At 40.2% G+C, this 22,615-nt stretch overlaps 1 protein-coding gene across 1 annotated transcript in view; it reads left to right on the top strand.

The window, feature by feature from the left end:
• Nucleotides 1–22,615, top strand: part of ntm (neurotrimin) — an 893,017-nt gene that overhangs the window by 385,404 nt on the left and 484,998 nt on the right. The window lies entirely within an intron of this gene.

Below are 22,615 nucleotides of genomic sequence, written 5' to 3'. Positions count from 1 at the left end.
ACACACACACACACGTCTGTGTTAACTGTGGACATCAATCAATCAACTTTTATTTGTATAGCGTCAACTCATAACAAGTGTTATCTCGAGACACTTTACAAGAAGCAGGTAAAATACCTTACTCATTGTCTGTTAACATTACAAAAGAGCAGGTAAAAAGACCTTATTCATTTTTATGTTACAAAAAGCAGGTAAAAGACCTTACTTATTGCTATGTTACAAAGATCCGGCCTATCCATCATGAGCACTTTAGCAAAGCAGCAAAAGTTACAGTGGTAAGAAAAAACTGCCTTATTAAAAGGCAGAAATCTTCGGCCGGATCCCCGGCTCATGACGAAACAGCCTTCACAGGCCTAGACTGCGCCGGGCTTGGAAAGGGATAGGGGGAGAGATGGGATAAGATGCAGGAAGAGGGATAGAGAGCAAGGGGGTGGGGGGAGGTAGACCGTCCATCAGCAATCCGGTGGGGAGGGGAGGGGGTGTGGGGGGGTTGTTCTGGCAGGCCGCCAACCCACGATCCGGTGGGGAGGGGGTAGTGGTGGGGTGGGGGTTGTTCTGGCAAGCCGTCAACCGACGATCTTGAGGAGCCTAGGAGAGCTCAAGAGCTCCCAGGAAAGTAGGTGGTTAGTGACTGAGATTTATAGATAGATACATGCAGTAATATGATGTACTGTATATGCAGAGAGAGAGAGAGAGAGAGAGAGAGAGGAGCTCAGGGTGCCAGTTCCCCCGGTAGTCTAAGCCTATAGCAGCATAACTAAGAGCTGGTCTACACCAGCACCAGCCCTAACTATAAGATTTATCAAAAAGGATTTTTTTTATCAAAAAGAAGTTTTAAGTCTAATCTTAAAAATACAGACTGTGTCTGCCTCCCGGACCCCGGCTGGAAGGCGGTTCCAGAGGAGAGGAGCCCGATAACTGAAGGCTTTACCCCCCATAGTACACTTGGAGACTGTAGGTACCACCAGCAGGCCTGCACTCCGGGACCGCAACGCTCTCGAGGGACAGTACGGCACTAGTAGCTCCTTCAGGTAAGATGGTGCCTGGCCATTTAGAGCTTTGTAGGTGAGAAGAAGGATCTTGAATTCTATTCCAGACTGTATAGGGAGCCAGTGCAGAGAAGCCAGGACAGGAGTAATGTGGTCCCATTTCCTGGTTCTGGTCAGTACACGAGCTGCAGCATTCTGGACCCGTTGAAGAGTCTTTAGAGATTTGCCAGAGCACCCAGACAAAAGAGAGTTACAATAATCCAGTCTGGAGGTAACAAATGCATGAACTAGTTTTTCTGCATCACTTTGCGACAGGATATTCCTCATCTTGGATATATTACGAAGGTGAAAGTAGGCTGTTCTTGAAACTTGACTGATGTGAGAGCTAAAAGACATATCTTGATCAAAAAGAACTCCTAGATTCCTAACAGTGGTGCTAGATGCCAGGCTGATGTCATTAAGGACAGTCACATCACTAGAAAAAGTCTCTCTGAGGTTCTTAGGGCCTAGCACAATAACTTCAGTCTTGTCTGAGTTAAGTAGCAAAACATTTCTGGTCATCCAGGTCCTAACGTCCTTAAGGCACGTTTCTAGCTGACATAACTGACTGGTACCATCGGGCTTCATTGATACATAAAGCTGAGTATCATCTGCATAACAATGAAACTGTATGGAGTGTTTCCTCATAATATTTCCCAGAGGAAGCATATATAATGTAAAAAGAATTGGTCCAAGCACTGAACCTTGTGGGACTCCATGGCAAACTTTAGTGTGCATAGAGGACTCATCATTAACATGTACAAACTGAGATCGGTCTGATAAGTAGGATTCAAACCAACTTAAAGCAGTCCCTGTAATTCCAAGCAAATGCTCCAGTCTGTACAACAGGATCCGATGGTCAATGGTGTCAAAAGCAGCACTAAGATCTAACAAGACGAGCACAGACAGAAGTCCCCTGTCTGAGGCTAGAAGTAGATCGTTTGTAACTCTAACTAGTGCAGTCTCAGTGCTATGGTGGACTCTAAATCCTGACTGGAACTCTTCAAATAAGCTGTTGTCATGGAGAAAGTCACACAGCTGTTTAGCTACCACCTTCTCCAGGATCTTTGAGATAAAAGGAAGGTTGGATATAGGCCTATAGTTAGCCAGAGTTCCTGAGTCCAGAGTAGGCTTTTTAAGTAGAGGTTTGATTACCGCTACTTTAAATGTCTGTGGTACATAGCCTGCCAGTAAAGACATATTGATCATATCTAATATGGAGTTGCTAAGTAAGGGAAAGACTTCCTTAAACAGCTTGGTTGGGATTGGGTCTAAAATACAGGTTGACGGTTTCGATGCAGAAATAATGGAATATAACTCTGAAAGGTCGATTGGAGAAAAACAGTCGAGACTAATATCTGGTCCTGGAACTGTCTCTGCCTTATCAGACGTATCTGCACCAGGTAAGGGCAGGAGGTTACCAATTTTTCTAGAACTTTGTTGTTGAAAAAGCTCAGGAAGTCATTACTGCTGAGGGCTAGAGGAATACAAGACTCAATGGAGCCATGACTCTCTGTCAGCCTGGCTACAGTGCTGAAAAGGTATCTAGGATTGCCTTTGTTTTCCTCGATTAGAGAGGAGTAGTAGGCAGCTCGGGCGTGACGTAGAGCCTTCATATATCTTCTATGACTATCCTGCCAGAAAAAACGAGATTCTACCGTTTTGGTCGAACGCCATATTCTTTCAAAATTCCGTGATGATTGTTTCAGAGTATGGGTTTCTGAGTTGAACCATGGAGCCACTCTCCGCCGCTTGACAACCTTCTGTTTCAGGGGAGCACTCGAATCCAGAGTAACTCTCAGCGAATCCACTGCACTATCAACAAACTGATCTAGCTGAGAGGGACTAAAGCTATCGTAAGAGTTTCCAACTGGGTTGAAACACGGTACTGAATCAAAAACAGCTGAAATAGCTTCCTTAAATCTAGCCACAGCACTATCCGACAAACTTCTAGAGAGCACACCTCTTCCAGGCAGAGGTAATTCTAGTAGGACAAAATCAAATGTAATAAAAAAATGGTCTGATAGCAAAGGATTTTCTAGGAAAACTGTAAGGTTATGGATTTCAATTCCATAAGCTAAAACAAGATCCAGGGTGTGGTTAAAATGATGAGTAGGTTCGTTTACACCCTGGGTGAAACCAATAGAGTCTAATAGTGACATGAAAGCTGTGCTCAGGCTATCATTTTCAACATCCACATGGATATTGAAGTCACCTACAACAATTATTCTATCACTGCTAAGGACTAAGTCTGATAAAAATTCTGCAAACTCAGATAGAAACTCAGAATATGGGCCAGGAGGGCGGTAAACTACAGCAACTAGAACTGGCTGAAAGGTTCTTGAGACTGGATGTGGAAGACTAAGAACAAGGCTTTCAAAAGAAGAAAAATTCAGCTTTGGTCGAGGGTTAACTAAAAGACTGGAATTAAAAATATTTGCTACTCCACCACCTCGTCCGGTATCTCGAGGTATATGAGTATTAAAATGACTGGGAGGAGTGGATTCATTCAAACTAACATATTCATCTCGACGCAGCCAGGTTTCAGTCAAACAAAGTAAATCAATGTGCTGATCTGATATCAGATCATTCACTAAAAGAGACTTGGATGCTAAGGACCTAATGTTCAAAAGTCCGCAGTGAATCCTCCGATCTTGTAGCAAAATCGTATTCGTAGTTTTGATTCTAATCAGATTCTGATGATTCACGCCGTTTGGATGACTTATAAAAATGGGTCTGGGCTGGGGGACAGACACAGTACCTATAGTATAACTACAGTTCGATTCAGAATTACAGCTATAGTGACTGGGAGACAGATCTAAGGGAGGCGCAGAGAAGTGTGTAAGACTGCAGCTCTGCCTCCTGGTCTGAACTCTGAGTTGTTGTCAGTTGTTGACATGGTTTATAGAAACTCTGATGTTATTGATCTCCCACAGCTCAGCATGACTTTGAAAAGTAATCACTGGGTTATATATGATGAGATTTACCCCCCAAGGGACGACTTTATTACTCCAATATAACGTCCTCCCTCCACCTTTAAAGAAATACAAGCTGCAGTTTGTTTGCATAGAGAGAGGAGTGACAGGATCAATGACACCACACATTTATTTATCACAGATACAGAAGTCACACACTCTTTACCACACCACACATTCTGTTTGAGAAGAAGAGACTGTGTTTCCTGCTCTTTGTTTGTGTCTCACAGAGACTTACATTCAATAAAACTGCTTCTTTTATACGACTGCCTTCAGAGGGAAGAGCAGCTCACTAGGAGCTTTAAGACGACTCTAGATGGAGGCAGGTGAGAAGAAGAACAGAAGATATGAAGGAGATAAAGAATGAGTGAGAGGAGACTAAAGCAGGAAACAAGTGAGAGTAAAAAGAATAACAAGGGAGAATGAGATGGAGTAATGAGCAGAGAGTTCCTCTCAGCTCCTCTTCTCAACACACTGAAGCCAGCAGAGCTCAGATTTGGACGCTCGACCAAAAGAAGGTGGATATCATCTCCCTGTGAGCCTCCTGCCTCCTCCTCTAAGCAGACTTCATACACACTGCTTCATTAACTCAGTGTGTGTGTGTGTGTGTGCTTTGTCACCCCTTCATTCTGCTTTAAATTCTCTCTGCAGGTAATGAGAGTGGGACTCATATTAAATGTGTACATATTGATTCACAGCCAGTTTAGATGATGAGCATATGGTCATCACAATCACTGCCTCCAATCAGACAAACCAAATCTAAAAGTGATTTATTATTTCACTGTGCTTACTTTGAGTTCAGTTAAAGCTGCTGAAGTGACTTTTCTCTCATCACTGTTATTTCTCTTTGTGTTTCTCTAAATGTTCACATTTCTCATAAACCCTTCATGTCTGTCTTACAATGTAAATGCTGCACTTTAACTGGAAACACATCTCCTGTGGGCGGCTGCACGACAACACTGTTTACATAGTAATTTATCTTAAACTAAATTATTATAGCTGGAGTATTCATTCTTTTTGCATCATAAATCTAAAGCTTCTGTCCTTCATGTTGTATGCTGTATGATGGTTGATGATATTGGTACGTTATGTTAAGTGTTAAGTTTTTAACATCTACCAGTAAGCAGAATCAGAATCAGTTTTAGTTACCAGGTATGTTTGCACATAATATCATGACTCCAGTAAACATTGCTCTCAAGCATTAAAATTAAATGTTACATTTTTCTGGAGATAGATTCAGTAGCTTTTTCCTAAAAAATTAAATCCAGACTCAGACAAAAGTAATGGAGCTCAATCATCACTGATGTGGTGGTGACTGTGTCTGCAGAGATTCTGTCCTCTGTCTGGATTTTGATCTTTAGTTTAGTGAGGTTTCTGGATGTGAAGTGGATGTGTTTTCCCCAGCTAATGACAGCGAGCTGGTGAGTTTAGGAGTGGACAATTTAGCATTTGGATGATTTAAACCAGCAAATATGACATCGGGCCGAGCAGCAATGAAGAGAAAATATAATCATAGTGAGGTGAGACGCCAAGCAGACAAAGTCAACAAGGGTGAACCTTGTGTTATCTTTCAGCCATGTTTGAAGGGTTGGACTGCTTTCTGTTGGACACAAACAGCTGTTGTGCTAGCTTGTGTAGCTTACAGTGTGGGTACAAGCAGTTAACACACACACACATCCTGTAGTGAGTGTGAGCTTCTGGGGGCGATGAGCCCAGGAGGAGGGGCTCAGTTTGAATGTTGTGTTTACAAGCTGAAACAAACATTTCTACTCACTCTACCTAAGTGTTTACACTCATTTTGATCCTACCTCTGCTCAGTCTACATTTACTAAATGATTTACTGGATCTTTTGTTACTGAAGAAGATGAATGTTGGAAGTGATTTAAACTCTTTTTTTTTTGTTCTTGTTGGAGTCTGTGGAGACTTTAACCACTTTACACAAATAAAACCTCTTCCTGTTCTGTGCTGTAAATCAGAATCCCTCTGAGACATAAATAAATGTCAAGTTTCCTTAAAAATCTGACTTGAATGCACAAACAGCTTTTCTCTTCAGTAATGATGTTGGTTTGGACGTGGCTGACATTTTGTACAAATATCAGAACGGCCTGTTTATCTCGTCAGCAGCAAAGCAGCACTGTAACAAGCTGTGAATAAATTTGAGCCCCTGAATATTGTCTCAGTGCATCTCATTAAACATGTTTCCAAAGTTGATCATGGGCTGTCTATAATAGTGATGTGTAGTTCATGAACGAAATGTTCAAAACAAACGAATCATCTGGGTGAACGAACTGAACTGAATCACTTACTGAAAAGAGTCGTTCATTTCTCAACTCCAGTTGCCCTCTCCTCTCTCCCGTCTCGTGTCTCTCTCTCTAGACCGTAAGAGTCGCTCAAAGCCCGTCCTCCCTCCTCTCCTCAGTCAGTACAGTGTGTGTGTGTGTGTGTGTGTGTGTGTGTGTGTGTGTGTGTGTGTGTGTGTGTGCTCTTGTTCTCGTGTGTGAGCTCTCGTTCACTGAACGAACTGAACGAGAGCTCCGCCTCCGAGTCACTCTCTTCCTCTTCTTGTACTTAACGTACTGAACAGAACGGTCGGGGAAAATAAATGTGATTGTTTTAGCAGCTTTCAGTTTGCAAACTGTAACTTTATCCAACTAAATTCTCAGCTCATTGGTTTATTATTCACCACCGGCTGTTCTCAGTACGATCGCGAGCAGAACTAAACGTTCGGCCGTGTTTCAGCTTATTAAATTCTGATTCACAGACAGAGCTGCAGAGAAGTACTGAACGATTCGGTGAACGAATCTTTTGAACGAATCACTTTACTGAACTGATTCTACTGAAAAGAACTGCTTTTCACATCACTAGTCTATAATGTCAGATAGGACATTTAGGACAATTTTTTTTTTCAGATCGATGTCACTGGATGAAAATAGAAAGTGACCTTTTTCCACCAGTGAACCTGCAATAAAAGACTGGCACCATTAATGACACTTTATGTATAATTATACATTTAGACCTTTGTTAATGCAGCTTAATGTTGTATTATTAGACAGCTTATCAGTTTAGAAGACAGACATTTGAACCCATTGAAAGAAAATACTGGTCCAATAAGAAGAGTCAGCTGAGGTGTTTCTATGTAGATAATATTTCTGGTTTCTAAAACAGTTTTTTTGTGTTTCCATGCGGTTAACTTCTGGTCCTCACTGACACTTTGAGACTGATCTTTAGTGATGAATTACTCATATTCATCATCCACACATACAGTTTGTAGAAACACTCCTGATGTTAAGCTGTGTGTTGTTCTGCCTCATAAAACCTCAGCACTGTTTTGCTTCCCTACACACTGCTCTCTCTCTCTCTTTCTCTCTCTCTCTGCTCATATTATAGACTCACATCTCCAGAGAATTCACATTTTACAATGAAAAACTTTGTTGTTCACCGTTAATCACAGCAGGCCGATGTTTCCTCTCAGCCTATAATCACAGTTCAGTAAAACAATGACATATCATTCAGGCAGCATGATTAGCTCCTGTCACTCCAGCCTTCTGTGGTATCATTTCATGTTTCAATCAATGATCACTCAGAGAATTCATAAAGGTAAAAGAGGCTTCCACTTACAGAGCAGATCCTCGTCTTCAGACTCTCTGAGTGTTGGTCTGAGAAATGCTGCTAGAGGGAGACTCTCTGCTTTGACAATGTGTCATTAAACCATCCACAGAGACACTTTACACACACTGGCTCATTAATGTCTTCTTCTTCTACATATTTAGCTCTTCAATCACTAACCTGAAATCACATTTTATTTCTCATAATGATCTTGAGCCTAAAGGACCTGGGGACATATTGATATCATTCCCTTTATGTCTGAGCTTTAGGTTGCAGATATGTTAGGTTGTTATCAATAACTCAAACACAAATATTTAGATCAGACGGAAAATAACAAAAATGTGAAGCAAATAAAAGTGTCTGAAACTGCAGTTCATTAAGTGTCCACTAGAGGCAGAGTCCTAAATCGAGTAAATCTCTACTCAGCCTCAAATGAAAATGTCCAAATGTAGAGCTTGAGTGTTTAAAAAGTCAGCTGACAGACCAATAGGTGATTGACTTGAACTAGAGAAAGACAACAAGAGGTTTGAGCTGCTCTGTAAAACAATGAAGACATCAGTGGAATAAGAGCTCACACAAACAGAACAAGGTGACATACAGAGTGTTCACACCTGGGTCTGCACAGGTTCATATCATGCAGAGTGCAGGTGTACATTTACATTTCACACACACAATAGATTTGTGATGTGAGAAGTCAGGGATCAAGGTTTTACATGCTGTGACATTTATGGTTTCTACCTCCATCATGTTTCTATTTAGACAGCACCTTGATGCTGCTGTGAGGATGTTCAAAGATGCAGCATGTGTTGAATGTCACGTCAGGTACAAAACTGGATTACATTTGTCCAGCAGGAGCAGGTTAGAGATTAAAGTTTACTGCTTTAAAGGAGAATACCCTGTATGATAAAGAAGTTTGATATCTGCAGCCTGGTTTGAACAGAGCTCAGTTTATGTTTAGTTCTGTGACCAGAGGTTTATAAAGTCATAACAACACTTTGTAGGAAAAGGCTTATAAAAGAATTTATCCAATACAGAGTGACAAGAAACTGATGACAACAGAAAACAAAGAAAACCTAAATACTTCTTTTAACAAACACCTCAACAATGTAAGGATACAGATTCTGCATTCATGTGCATCAAAATAACACGTTGACCCCTCCCTCCATTTGGACCTGACATTAAAAAGATATGTAAAGAGTGTAAAAAAATATATATAAAATTAATACAACTTTGTTATGTTATGTGTCTTTGTGTGCAGCAGTCACACTGGATTGTCTTTTCCATCCAGAGAGACAACAAATCACTACTCTGATCAATGAGACTGATTCCATCACACAGACAGCTGTTTCACCACTCTGAATGTTCACATGTGTGTGTTGTAATGTCTAACACTTGATCATTCAGAGGACATCCAATGATATTCAATGTGCTACAATAAGCCTCAGGTGTGAGCTTTAACTAAAGTCCAAAGTGTTTGAGTGAATGTGATCCATTGAGTGCTGCAGAAGCTCCATTCTTACTCCATCATCTGTCCCATTTCATGTCCTCGTGCTCCTCACTCTCCTCTCACTAGAATGTCTGTGTTCATGATTGCTGGGCTTTGGGGGTTAGACTCTGCTCCATCTCTCTGAAGAGTCGCTCAAAGCTCTTTTGGAGGAGAGACTCCTGATTGGACGTGAGCTCTAACTGAAGCTCTTTTGTTAATGTAAAGGTCAAAGGTCAGATAGCAGTGAGGAGATCCTGTCAGATCTCTGCTGTCTGAGGCCGAGGGACTGAGAGAAGAAAGGAACGAGCTCAGAGAGGAATTACAGCAGTCAATCACTGTGATGGACGTACTTCATCTACTTATTCCTGCTTTATCAGAGTTTACATATGAATGTTTCTCTTCATCAACAACAAAGACTCTCAGATGTTCATAAATATTCAGCTGCCTCTGAAGTGAATGAACAGAGCGCTCATATATTGAGTGGAAGGAGAGGTTTTCAGTCCTCCTCATAACCTTCATGACAGTCTGCACAGACCATCAAGTTTAGATTTGAACTGAACAGAGATAACTGTACCACACTGACATACCTGAGGATGTTCTCTAACACAGAACATGATCTTATGATCAGCTCCATACACCTTCAACACTTTACCAACTCTCACAAACAAACCTTCATTTAAATATGGAAATCCAGTCAAACCCATCTTTACACTTCTCTATGTCTTCATCCACACTGAAGTCAGCAGCTCCAGAAATGCTGTCTTTGACATAAATCTATGTATGAGGTGGATGTGCATGAAGTGCATGAAGGATGAAGTGTTCTGTCAGTATGTTTGTGTTTGTCAGCCTCTAAGCTCTGGGGAAGAAGTGGATTATACAAACAGGATGTTTTACACTCACTCTCTCTCCACTCTCATTGTTTCTATCATTGGTTCATCAATAAATAGATATGTAAAGGTTCACACTGTGGTGCTGCATTCATCCTGTTAGAGATGTAGATTACATCTTGGTGAAGTTTCTTTAATCCTTCATGACATTTGAAGGTAAAGATAAATAATACTCTTTGGTGGATTTGTATTCATGTGTTTGAATATATGAAATGTGATGGTGCTTGTGTATTCAAATGTAAAGTCTGAAGTCATAACACCTCACTGCTTTAACCCTCCACCTTCATTTGCTGCAGTCTTCTGGCTCGGTGGAGATGATAAGGAACGCCCTGCAGCTTTGAGATTTTCCCTTTAATCAGGAGTTCCAGTTAAGAAAGTGCTGTGTGTCTTTTTATCTCTTATATATAGTTTTATAAATATGTCTTGAGGCAGGCCATCTCTGGGCAGATAAGGACAATCAGGATGCCAGTGATGTTTTGCACAACAGTCTTTTTGTCACACTGAGCTTCCAGACTCCCTCCAGCACTCTCACTCTGTGAACTGTTTCTCCATCGAGTCACTTTGAGGAAGGATGAGCAGAGTTCAGGGAATACAGAAGCAGCTCTTTAACAAGGATCACCTTCATTCAACCTTGAAGCTGCTGGTAGAAAAAACACAACAACTTATCATCAGATAAAATGTGACAAATCTGCAGGAGTTTATAGACAAACATAAACTGTCACTGACTGTAAGGAGACACATCATGTGACCTTCATAAATTCATATTCAAACATTTTCTCAGATGATATTTAATTGTTCTACATGTTCCCTTAACTGCTTTTTAAAACACAGGGCCTTTTATTAGAAAACCCTATAATGATTCCTCATCTTTTATCCAACCCAGTCTCATGTCAAAATGTGTAATACCTACGTTGGTCCACAGCACAAAACGTAGTAGTTTCACAATAAGGGCTTTAAAATTGTGACATGCCTACGTTTCCTTTTGCCTATTCTTTTGTATAGGCATACCTCAAGTCACGTGACTGCCCAGTTTTCCCCTGGCGAAAAAAAAAACATGGCGGACATCCCTTCTATTTTCGGTGGAAAATGCAATATTTTAAGATAGTTTGAGGCTTAAGTGTCGTTTTGATAACCTTTCTGGCGACAAATGTACATTGTATCTTCATAATCTTCGTTCGGTTTATGTTTATGATCTTTAGTTTGTTCGTTTCTACGAAGATTCTTTCAGGTCTCGCTAGAAAAACGTTGGACTGTTACGTTTTCTACTGTTGCTATGGTGGTTGCTATGGACGCTATCAACAACGAACCAGAAGGAAGTGGATGTTCGGTTCGTGGCTCTTAAAACGGGTTACATCAGACCCTAGACATCAAACTAAGCTCCTATGCAATAAATAATAATTTCTGTTACATTTTTATGGATGTCTTTCATTACAACCAAATTTAATAAAAAGATTGGAACAGATCGATGCATATTAGCAACATTATAAACTATAACATGTAACAATATATAAAGACAATACTGTACAGTTTGTATGATTTATATGATTTCATAATTTTATTTAACAAAATAATCGAACAAACTAAAGATCATAAACAAAAACCGAACGAAGATTATGAAGATACAATGTACATTTGTCATCAGAAAGGTTATAAAAACGACACTTAAGCCTCAAACTATCTTGAAATATTGCATTTTCCACCAAAAATAGAAGGGATGTCCGCCATGTTTTTTTTTTTCGCCAGGGGAAAACTGGGCAGTCACGTGACCTGAGGTATGCCTATACAAAAGAATAGGGAAAAGGAAACGTAGACATGTTACAATTTTAGAGCCCTTATTGTGAAACTACTACGTTTTGAGCTGTGGACCAACGTAGGTATTACACATTTTGACATGAGACTGGGTTGCTTTTATCAGGTTTCATCAGAACTTTTCTCTTTCTCTTGAATTTTCTCACTGATGTGACTTGACTTAAGATTTGAAAAATAAACATGTTGTATGACTCCCCTGCACTCTTATTGGAGTGGCTCAGTGGTAGAGTCGGTCGTCTCTCAGCCAATAGGTTGATGGTACGATCCCCAGCTACTGAAACACATGTCCAATGTGTCCTTGGGCAAGATGCTTAACTCTAGGTTGCTCCTGCTGCTTTTTTTTTTTAATTTAAATGTTCTTTTTATTAGGAAAAGCACAGTATAATTTACATAGCACATAACCTTCATTACTTAACAGACTTCCTTGATCCTCTTATAGGTATTTGTCCATTGTTTGTCCCCCTTTCCGCTGGGACTAGGATTCCTGCTGCTTTGTCAGCGAGATTTGAATGTGTATGAATGGATAATACTGATGCACAGTAACCTTTGGCATCAGTGTGTGAATGTGTAGGTGTGACCTGCTTGATAAGCTCAAGTCCATTTACCATTTATATTCATGCACTGATTTGATTTATTCAGTCTGTCATGTAAAAGATTACTGTCACCTCCTTTATATAGAAAATACAATTATGAAGAGACAAAATATCTTCGTGTACATGTTAGTGTGTCCCTATGAAGTCATGTTGACATTCTGTAATAGTGTGTAAATAAGCACACACACACACACACACACACACACACACACACACACACACACACACACACACACACACACACACACACACACACACACACACACACACACACACACATGCTTTAATCTCCACTTTAATGAGACTGTGACTTCAGCTCATCAGTCCAGAGTGTTATTGTGATTGGATGAACTTTAAATGAAGTTACAGAAACATTGCAGCACATTAAGAGTTAAAAACCTTCAAAGACGAGTTCAATAAACACAATCCCAAAAGACAGATGTCATTTAGAGACTCAGCACATGAAGTGATTCTCCTCAGGCAGCACTCTGAATATTGTGAACGCTTTGGAAGAGCAGATTGACAAACTGTTTAAAGAGAAGTCAATCTCTGCTGAGATCAATCTGCTTTAACTCAGGAATGGTTGTTAGGGAGTGAGTGTAAAGTGTGATTTATTATTTCAAGTAGAGCTACACCTGATTCCCCTTCCTGTGCTTTGACCCGAGTATACTGTGCTCTGATTGGCTGAGAAAGACGATTATTCAAAAACACCTTAAACGATGAGACTGCTGTTTGTGTCCCGTCTGAAACCAAATGTTTACGTTGACTGAATATTTGAAATATTGCCCAGATGTTTTTCTTCACCTACCAAACATTAACGTAGTGAATGAAGATAAATGTTTACAGTGTAGTGAACAAATTACAATTTAAGATAAAACAACAAGTAAACATTTACATAAATGGTAAATGGACTTGAGCTTATATAGCTCTATGAACACACTGGCTGAGACAAAAGAAAAAACAGCAAAGACCTCTGGGTAATAAATGAAGAAGTGGTTACTAAGTTCAGTCTCCTCCATTACAAAGTCTCCTCACAGACACTATTGAAATGTGTGCTAACAGATGACCTCTAATCCCCGCTGGGAAGTAAAGAGCCAACTCAGTCAATTGTAATGTGGTGTTGGTGCAGGAACAATAAAGCTTCTTTTGTTGGTCTTAGCAGGATTTATCTGTCTGTTTCCAATTACAGTTGTTGAGCTGACATGAAGACAATCCCTCACCAAGTCCACTGTCTTCATTCAATACTTTCATTCTGTTGATTTACTTCTAATTTAATAAATGTTCAACTCTTAAATCATTTGATTCTGATAACTGATCTGATGATGATATCTTCTACTTTATATTCAGAACATTTGATACACAGCTGGTTGGTTGAGTGTGTTTCTTTAATTTTGATTTGCTGTAATGTTGTGATGCAGTTTGAAAACCATCCAATCAGCTGCAGTGCACATAAACTCATCCTTTTTTAATAACTCTCCTTTGAGCAGAAATATACGACGGAGAATTAGGGCCACGTTAAAAAAAATAATAACAATACATTTCGAGATTAAAGTCGTAAATTTACGAGTTCGAGACCAGCCTGCACGAAAATGATGAAAGTAGAACTCTTAAAGTCTTTAAAGAATAAAAGAATAAAGTGGTTATTTTAGTCTATATCAGAAGAGCAGCAGCATCCTGTTCTCAAATGACAAACATGGAGCATCTTGTCCTAAAGGTTTCACTAATAAGGAAATAGGCTACTTCCTTGTGTATTCGGTAAAAACAGTTCAAGAGAAGTTTTCACTTCAACTTGGAAGACCTTGTTTATCTGTAAAATGATGAACAGGACACAAACTGTCTCTGTACATGAGACACTTTAACAAGGCAGACAGATAACAGACACAAATAGTTGTGTTGTTTACTTGTGCAGATATGAAACTACACATGCTTTTGGCACATCATCATCTTCACATTGTCATAAAATATCAGCACCCTGAAAAGATACTGCAAGAAACTGAAGAAAGAACCACACGGACTGGGAGGAAGCTGTCTGCCGAGGAAAATACTTTAAGAGTTGTACTTGAGAACTACAAAAAGATCAGCTGTGGTATTACACATGTTTAGTAGTTTGTGCCTGCTGTGTTACTGAGTACCACATCATTCATCATACTGAGAGTCTGAGTTATCAGCTGTCCTCTCTTCTTCTCTTCTAATAAAAAAGTGTGTTAGAGAACAGGAAACAGGAGCTGATACACCTGGTCTGAATCTTCATCTGAACATTGTAACAACAAAGAACGACCTGAGTCACCTTCATAGATTTGACCTTTACAAAAGTTGATCATCAGAACTTTATCCAACAACATTATCTCTCGTCCTCCATAAAGCAGGTTGTGATATCTGAGGTAGATAATGTTTGAAGGACAGCTGAGTGACAGAGATATCTCTTAGCTCTCACACTAACAGGCTGTGTTGACCTTTCAGCAATGGTTTCTGCACACTCAGCACAAACAGACGTCCTTCAGGAGGCACAGAGGGTCCTGGTTTACCTGCAGAGTCCTGCTCTCTTCTTTAGAGAACACAGAGTTTACAGGAGATGGACTGAATATCTCTCTCTGCAGAGTCTCTTAAAGACGCTGATAAAAACTCATCCTGATTATTTCAACAACTTTCTGTTATCAACAGAGCTGAATGAATATTTGAACTTTGAATGTTTGAGATGGTAAGATGATCAAATATTTAATCTCTGCTGTGATTCAATCAGTCTGTTGGTATTACTCTATAATTATCTGAAAATCAATGTGGTTATATTTATTCATGTTAGCACTGATAAGATGGAGGGTAGATGTTTTTCAGTATCACTTATATTTGATGTACAACAGCTGAAACATGAGTGTTTTGTTGTGAGCCACAGAGGTTTATGTTGTGACACTGAGAGACAGAAAACACTTTCAGAGTAGATCAGGATCTTCATCACACTCTGCTACAGAGATGATGTCAAAATGATGCTTCATATCCTGTCAGCTTTTACATCCACTTGAACCTTAGTTCCAGTTTCATAAAGAAGCAACTGAAGTGACTTTAAAAGTTGATTATGTCTCATCTCCAGAACCCTGCACTGCTTGTTTCTGCCTGTAACCCCCAGAGGAAGGTGTAGAGCTGGAGATGAATTGATGTCATAACAGAGGAGGAAACTATATGAAAAGTCAGATTGTGTTTGGCTGGATTATAGAAAGTCCTGTTTGTGAGGGAGCCTCCATGATGTTGGAGGAAAGGCGATCTGCAGAGAAATCCATAGCAGGCATCGAACCCCCGATCTTCTGGTGCAGGGACAACCGACTCTACCAACTGAGCAACAGCCGCCCTTCAGGACAGCCATTTTGGCCCAGAGCATCACTCGCAGCACAAGCTTTTTAATTTATTTTTTTCAACTTTGCTTTATATTTAGGTTGCACCAGTAGATCAACTTTAACACCCAGAGCACCAGTGTGCATCTTTTTCACATGTACATTCAATTAAAAGCTTGTTATTGCTGACTGTGGAGCATTACATTGAACCACTTGTTGCCATGGGAACCTAAAATTCAGAATGTGGGCTTTGATCTCCACCTCACAAAGACTTATGGAATCCTCAAAAGTTCTGAATGAAGGGGATTAAAAAAATATTCATTTCACTTGGAGCAGGTGGACAAATCACAAGCTTCCAGTTGTCCAGCAAGTTATTTGAACTATCGACAGTAAATCAACTTCTTTGATAAAGGTAAGTTCATCTTTATCTCTCCTCGATGGAGCTCCATTTCTGAGCTCTTTGTTTATTCCAAACTGGAGTTGGACAGAGAGAAGAAATGTACAATATTCAGATTTACAGATTTAAGACAAACAGGTTTTTTATCACAATGACGATGCACGCACAACATTAAAACAAATTTACTGTAAATGGAGTTAAATTATGGAATTCTCTCCAAAATCAATTAAATTGCTGCTCAAGTATTATACAATTTAAAAAAATATATAAAGAAAAGGTTTTGGGAAATTCTTGAGTAAATCTAAATGATTGTATTTGATTGTTTCTATATTGTTGATTTATTTTTGTTAGCTAGGTTAGCCATCTTATTCTGTTTCAATAGTAGGCTATATTTTGTTATTAAGAAGGGGGCAGGTATTATATGTTTTCTTCTTCCTGCTCCTGTTTGCTTATGGACAGTGTTATCATGAGAAAATATTTCATGTTGTGTTTTATTTTGTGGGAACCAAACACTGAAATGAGCAAATAAATCAAATATGCAATGAGATGAAACAGGATTGTAAGTAACTTTGTTCTCATTTTCTCTTGTTTGTTTTTCAGATGATCACCAAAATAAAAGCGGACATTCGGCTTTGGTTGGAAAGAGCATTAGCTAGAATTCACCCAAACAAATTCTACCAGCTCCCCAACAAATACAAGTTCCTGAAAGTCATGGGTGAGGGTAGCTACGGGAAAGTGTTGCGGTGTTTGGACAGAGACACGGACAGTCTTGTGGCTATAAAGATCCCCTCATTTAAACACAGCTGCAGCGAGGAGGTGAGGCATTTGGTCGATTTTGAAGTTCACAACATAAAATAGAGATTTGACAGTTTTATAGCTGGTGCATCATATTTAATAAGTTATATTCAGTGATCACTAGGGAAAACAAATGTTACCTTATGCAACTGGACTGTGCTTATAAATCCCTTTTCTAGTCCTCTGTCCACTCAAAGCCCCATGTCCCCAACAGAAGTAAAGAATAGCTTTCATTCACATGCCCATGTTGCAAAAAGTTTGTTTAACTGACTTTTACACAAAGATTATAACTTTGGTGAACATCTTGTCATTTTTCTCCCCAGGTGGCCATGCTTAAAAGGTTAATGAGGCTAAAACTTGACGAGCACAACATCGTCAAGTTCCATAAATGTTTTAGTGTAAGGCATGGCGAGGCTCTTCTCTTTGAGAGTCTCGAAGTGAGCTTAGAGGACCATTTAGTAAACAGTCCTATGACTTTGGCTGACTCAAGGACTATAATCAAACAGGTATGAATTCAGCAGCTTCAGATAGAAAGCACAAGTAACCGACTGTTAAACCTTGGTACAGTATCTGACCAGTACATGTATTGTTCTTGCAGATGGCCACAGCGCTTAAAGCACTGAAGAACATCGGGGTGATTCACACTGACATCAAACTAGACAACGTAATGCTAGTGGACCAGAAACTACCCTTAAGAGCTAAACTTATAGACTTTGGCATGGCCATGCATAAATCTAAAGCCAGGCAGGGCATGGATCTGCAAATATATTGCTTCAGGTAAGATCCAAGATCATGCTGATTATGTGCCAGCATACTTTTTCATTTGTTCCAATCAGGAAAGATCCATTGTTTACCAAATTATTGTTTTCATGTTCACTCCTTGAATGTGACAGTGTTATTGATTCTATCTAACGCTTTTCTTCCACACATTTAGGGCTCCCGAGATCATTTTGGGCCTGCCATTTTCCGAGGCCATCGACATGTGGTCAGTGGGCTGCATGTTATTCAGCATGCTCTACTGTAGCTACCTGTTTGATGATGAAGAATATTACACAGTAAGTCATTTACCAAAGCTTGACTCTTTTATCAACTAATGATGCTTGCAGGGTCCGAAATTAACACCCGCCAAGCGCCAAATGCGGGTAGATTTTCTGTTTGGCGAGTACTTTTGAGAGGGCTATCCGCCACAGGGCGGGTAAATGTTTTATCAAAAAGTCATAAAAACTATGCTATAAGTATTCAGCGTTTTTGATGTAGCCTAGCTGCAGCTCCTTTTCCCTGCTACCCTCTCTGCTGTAATGTCTGCGAGCATCTCGGGGCACGCTGAGACACACCAACATACATTGCAGCGCAAACGTACACACACACACACACACACACACACACACACCGGCGCTCCAGCCACCACGCGCACCTGTTTACTTCTAGTGCTTCAGCAAACAGTTGATTCGTACGGACTGAGTTGGGAACACATGTGATCCGCTCAAATGGTCGGTTCGACTTTTCTCCGTTCACTCTCACCGTGTCTGCAGCTAACTTAGCGATAGCAACGTCATAAGTCTGTGAACATATTCACACAGACTCTGTGAAACAGTGCTGTGTTACAAACACTTTAGATATGCTAGCGGACGCTAAATGCACGCTCCACTTTTCTCTTCCATCACGTGCAGCAGGAGCAGTCAGAGATATACACACGTCCACTAACGAGCAGGCTAATTATATTAAGTTTCTAATATTGTCAAAGCTAAATCAGGAGAAAACTTGTTTTGAGGATTAATAATTTATTATTCTCTGATGGATTTTAGTTTTTAGTCTGTAATGTTGTAATGCAGGGGCGGTTCAGAGGGGAGCAGGAGGGGGGGTCTGGGAACTCCTGCCTACAAATAATACATTAAGAAAAAAATAAATGCCAGCAAATATATTTTTTTACAATTTCTCAATTTCCTGATCTGATGACATGATCGAATCTGTGACTTAAATTTGTTATTGATTGAACAGAACATAATGCCTTCTCAATTAAATTTACCGTAACAGATGTGTATAGGACACAAAATCAAAATTTGTTATTTTGGCCGGTAAAAAAATATGTTTGGCCGGTGAATTTTTTCATCTACCTGCCACCTTGGCCGGTGAGTCAAAAAGTTAATTTCGGACCCTGGATGCTTGTTAAGGTCTAGTTTAGTCGTTTTTGTCCTCAATATTTGTTAAAGCAGAACTTCACAAATACATATTCCTAAACCCTGGGTTTAGCTTGTAGCTAACGTTAATGCAATCACACAGCAGTTGATCAAATCTAAAACTAAGGGATTCACCTAACATGTACTACAGAGGGACGTAATGTGATTTTAGTGGTGCAGAGAACTATGTTTGTTAGCTTTGGTGGGAGTTATTAGCATTAGCATGTAGACCAGAAGAGAAGTGTTCTTGTTGTTGATGTGTCAATGTGTTTTTTCTCCAGCTGCAGTTTATGATTGAACTCCTGGGTCAGCCACCAGACGAGCTTCTGAACCAAGGACAGAGGACACATCTATTTTTTATTAAGACAAAGTCCAGCAGCTGGAGGTTCAAGGTACCACAAGTTGTTTTTTTTTTTTTCTTTAGACTCATGTGACTTTAAGGTGTGCATACAAATTATGTTTATGGACTGCTGTTGATTAGTTAGATTTAGGAAGAGAAACATTCATATGAACACACTGAACCTTCTTTCAGACGCGTGAGGAGTTCTGGGTAAAGAAACTTCCACAAGCCCCTGAGAAACGAGGGTTTTCATCTCTGGATGATCTCAAAAAGGTACAGTGGGAAGCTTCTTGCACTGTCACTGTCAGTTTTATGTCTTAATGGATGACCAGGATGACGGCTTGACTGATGGTGGAATTGATCCTTGTTTTTCATAACTAGATTCCAAAAGGGATCACAGCTGAGGCTGCAGAATACGAGCAGTACATCGAGCTAATGAAGGCCATGCTGACGATGGATCAGAACGAGAGGATCACACCCAATGAAGTCCTCCAGCACCCCTTCATCACCCAGTAAGTACTTTAACTTTTTAAAGTAGATTTAGTTTCTAACTGATGGGTCCAGTACAGGCAAAATGTTTTTAAACATCTCAGTACTTCTAGTTAGCCATTTATTATTCAGTGTTTTAGAATCTTAGTGATTGATTTGCAAGCTGTGTAAATTTTATGATAAATCTGTTTTCTGGAGACCGGGGTCTTTGGCAAGCCTGGTCCTCACTGGAAATTCTTACTTTTTTTCAGACCAAGCAATAATCTCTGTTAAGTGCAAAAAACTGCAGTTCCTCCATTGTCCACTTGAGACAGGCTACAAAAGCCAAGGCATCCCCATTATGTCCCAAATTAAAATGTACATTTTTACATTGCAAACAAACAATTTTTTTTTTTTTTTTTATTGATCGGAAGTTCGGGGGAGATAGTAGGCATATTTTGACCGTAGGAACTTTTTCATAGATCTCTGGAACCCTCCCCGTATTTTAACGATTCCACACCGCAGGAACTATGAACCCCTTAAGTTCCTAGAACCCCATTTAGAGGAACCTTTTCAGCTCCTGCTTCAGAGTAGGCACTCTCCCAGCACCATGGCGGGTGGAATGCAGACAGAAAAAAAGTCCTTATGGTGTGTAGTCCTCAAAGAACCCCCTAGTGGATAGATCCTCTTCAAACAAGTCCCCAGAACTGAGATCCAGCCAGGTGGGATCTCAGTCTGTTCTTTCAGCAGCAGAGTGGTGTCAAGAAGATGACCACCACCAGAACTGTTTGGTCTGAGTGTTTCCAATATTGTGACAGCCATTGTTTGGCTTCATAGCGCCTCTTCAGAAACCAATGGTCACTGAGACTGTGTTCAGTTCTGTATAAAGTATGAATGCAAACACAAATAATCCAGTGATCAAGGTTACATTGTGCCAAAATTTAGCTTTGCCTTCGGTCTAAACAACTTATGGAATGACTGAATTAGATTAAGACCTTTACATCAGTGTGACAGTTATTGTTTGAACACAACAGGAAGAAGACGAGCATCGATCCAGTTCCAACAGACCAGCACAGTCCAACTCCCACAGTTGTTCCATCAGGTTTGATCCAAGTCCGGCCTGCAAAACTAGAGAACACGCTGCAGCTAGAGGAAGAGGAGACATCAGTCAGGTGAGAGGAGTGAGAGGAACCTTTAAACACACAAATACAGCCCATTTAACTCTTCTATATTATCATTACAGTGAAAGCACTTGTGCATCAACAATAATAATACAATCCTTCAGCAAAGTAAAATGTAGGATAACATCTTATCTCTGTCTTCGCCCTGTGTGAGCCCGTAGTAAAGCTCTCATATTTTAGTTTTCTCACTTTAAGATCTTAGCTAGAAAATGAGACAACAGCAAATAAGTTAATAACTCGTGAGATTCTTATTTTCATCTCAAAAGATGAGATAGAGCAAAATATTTTTAGCTGTGGGATAGTAAAAAAGATATGATTCCTGATGGATACGCTTACTTTTCCATATTTGGATGCCAATCCTCTTTAACTTTGATGTAAATGTTTTAGTAAGGGTGTCACGTTTGTCGTCTTCAATACTTGTCGATACCGCATGTTTTTAAAACAATGAAATCTCCACTCTTTTAATGATCAATAGAATCAAAATGTACAAATTTATAAGGCTTTTTAGATCGTGGTCATTCCATGTAAATGTACAAGCAATGTGACGCTAGCTATCTAAAGTGTGTTAGCATTAGCCCTCTAACACAACAATGCAGACCACGGGAGATTGCAGCTCGAGCCAAGATCCAATTTTGTCCACTGCTCATTCGTGCAGACACGAGGGAGGGGGGGGGGGGGGTAGGAGGTGTGTGTGTGTGTGTGTGTGTGGGGGGGGGGGGCAGCAGAGGCTTCGGAGGTGTGGCCAAATTTTTGTTTTGTTTTCATGCTGGTGCTCAAGGGCAACATTTACGGGATCACACATTATTCCTAGAAGTTGTAATGACAGTAACTGGAACAAAACTCTTATTGTGTGTGTTTAGTCTTTACATTGAGGACACTGAGGACATCAAGGACAACGATAACATTGAGGACATTGAGGACATCGAGGACAACGAGGACATCGAAGACATCGAGGACAACAAGGACACTGAGGAAGCCAACGAGGAGGAGAACAAGACACCATCAACCCCAGATGGCGACGACAGCAAGGAGAAGAAGAAGAAGAAGAAGAAGAACTGCTACCAGTGTGTTAAATCCTGGTTCAGGAAGAGGATCTTCTGTAACCGAGTCGGCGTCATGTAGGATGAACGAGACCACAAACATAAGGACAGATTTTTAAGATGCTCTTTTGTTTCAATATTCCACTTGGCTTCGGGTTGTGTTTATGTTGGCTGCCATGTTTATGAGCTGTAATAGTACAGAACATCAGGTGTATGCCGCTGACCTGTCTGCTCACTCTCATTGGCTATTTTCAGGATTCTGACGCAGGCAGCCCGGCCAATGTTTGATATTTTTGATTCCAGTTCGGGGAGGCTCTGAGTCAATGGAGAGCAGTTAAATAATCATATTGACACCACACACTTAAATTATCTTAAATTATTAAAAAAAACAGTTGTGACAAGCGTTAAATCAGGCCACGCCCCCTCCAATCCTTTACGGGGCAGGAGGCAAACTGGGCCTAAAATCGTCTAGTGTGTAGCCAGCCTAAAACACTTCCCAGAGCTTCACAG

The sequence above is a fragment of the Labrus mixtus genome, chromosome 14, assembly GCF_963584025.1.
Source record: "Labrus mixtus chromosome 14, fLabMix1.1, whole genome shotgun sequence".
Taxonomy (NCBI): domain Eukaryota; kingdom Metazoa; phylum Chordata; class Actinopteri; order Labriformes; family Labridae; genus Labrus; species Labrus mixtus.
The sequence above is the reverse complement of the archived record's forward strand: the minus strand, read 5'-3'. Positions and strand labels throughout refer to the sequence as shown.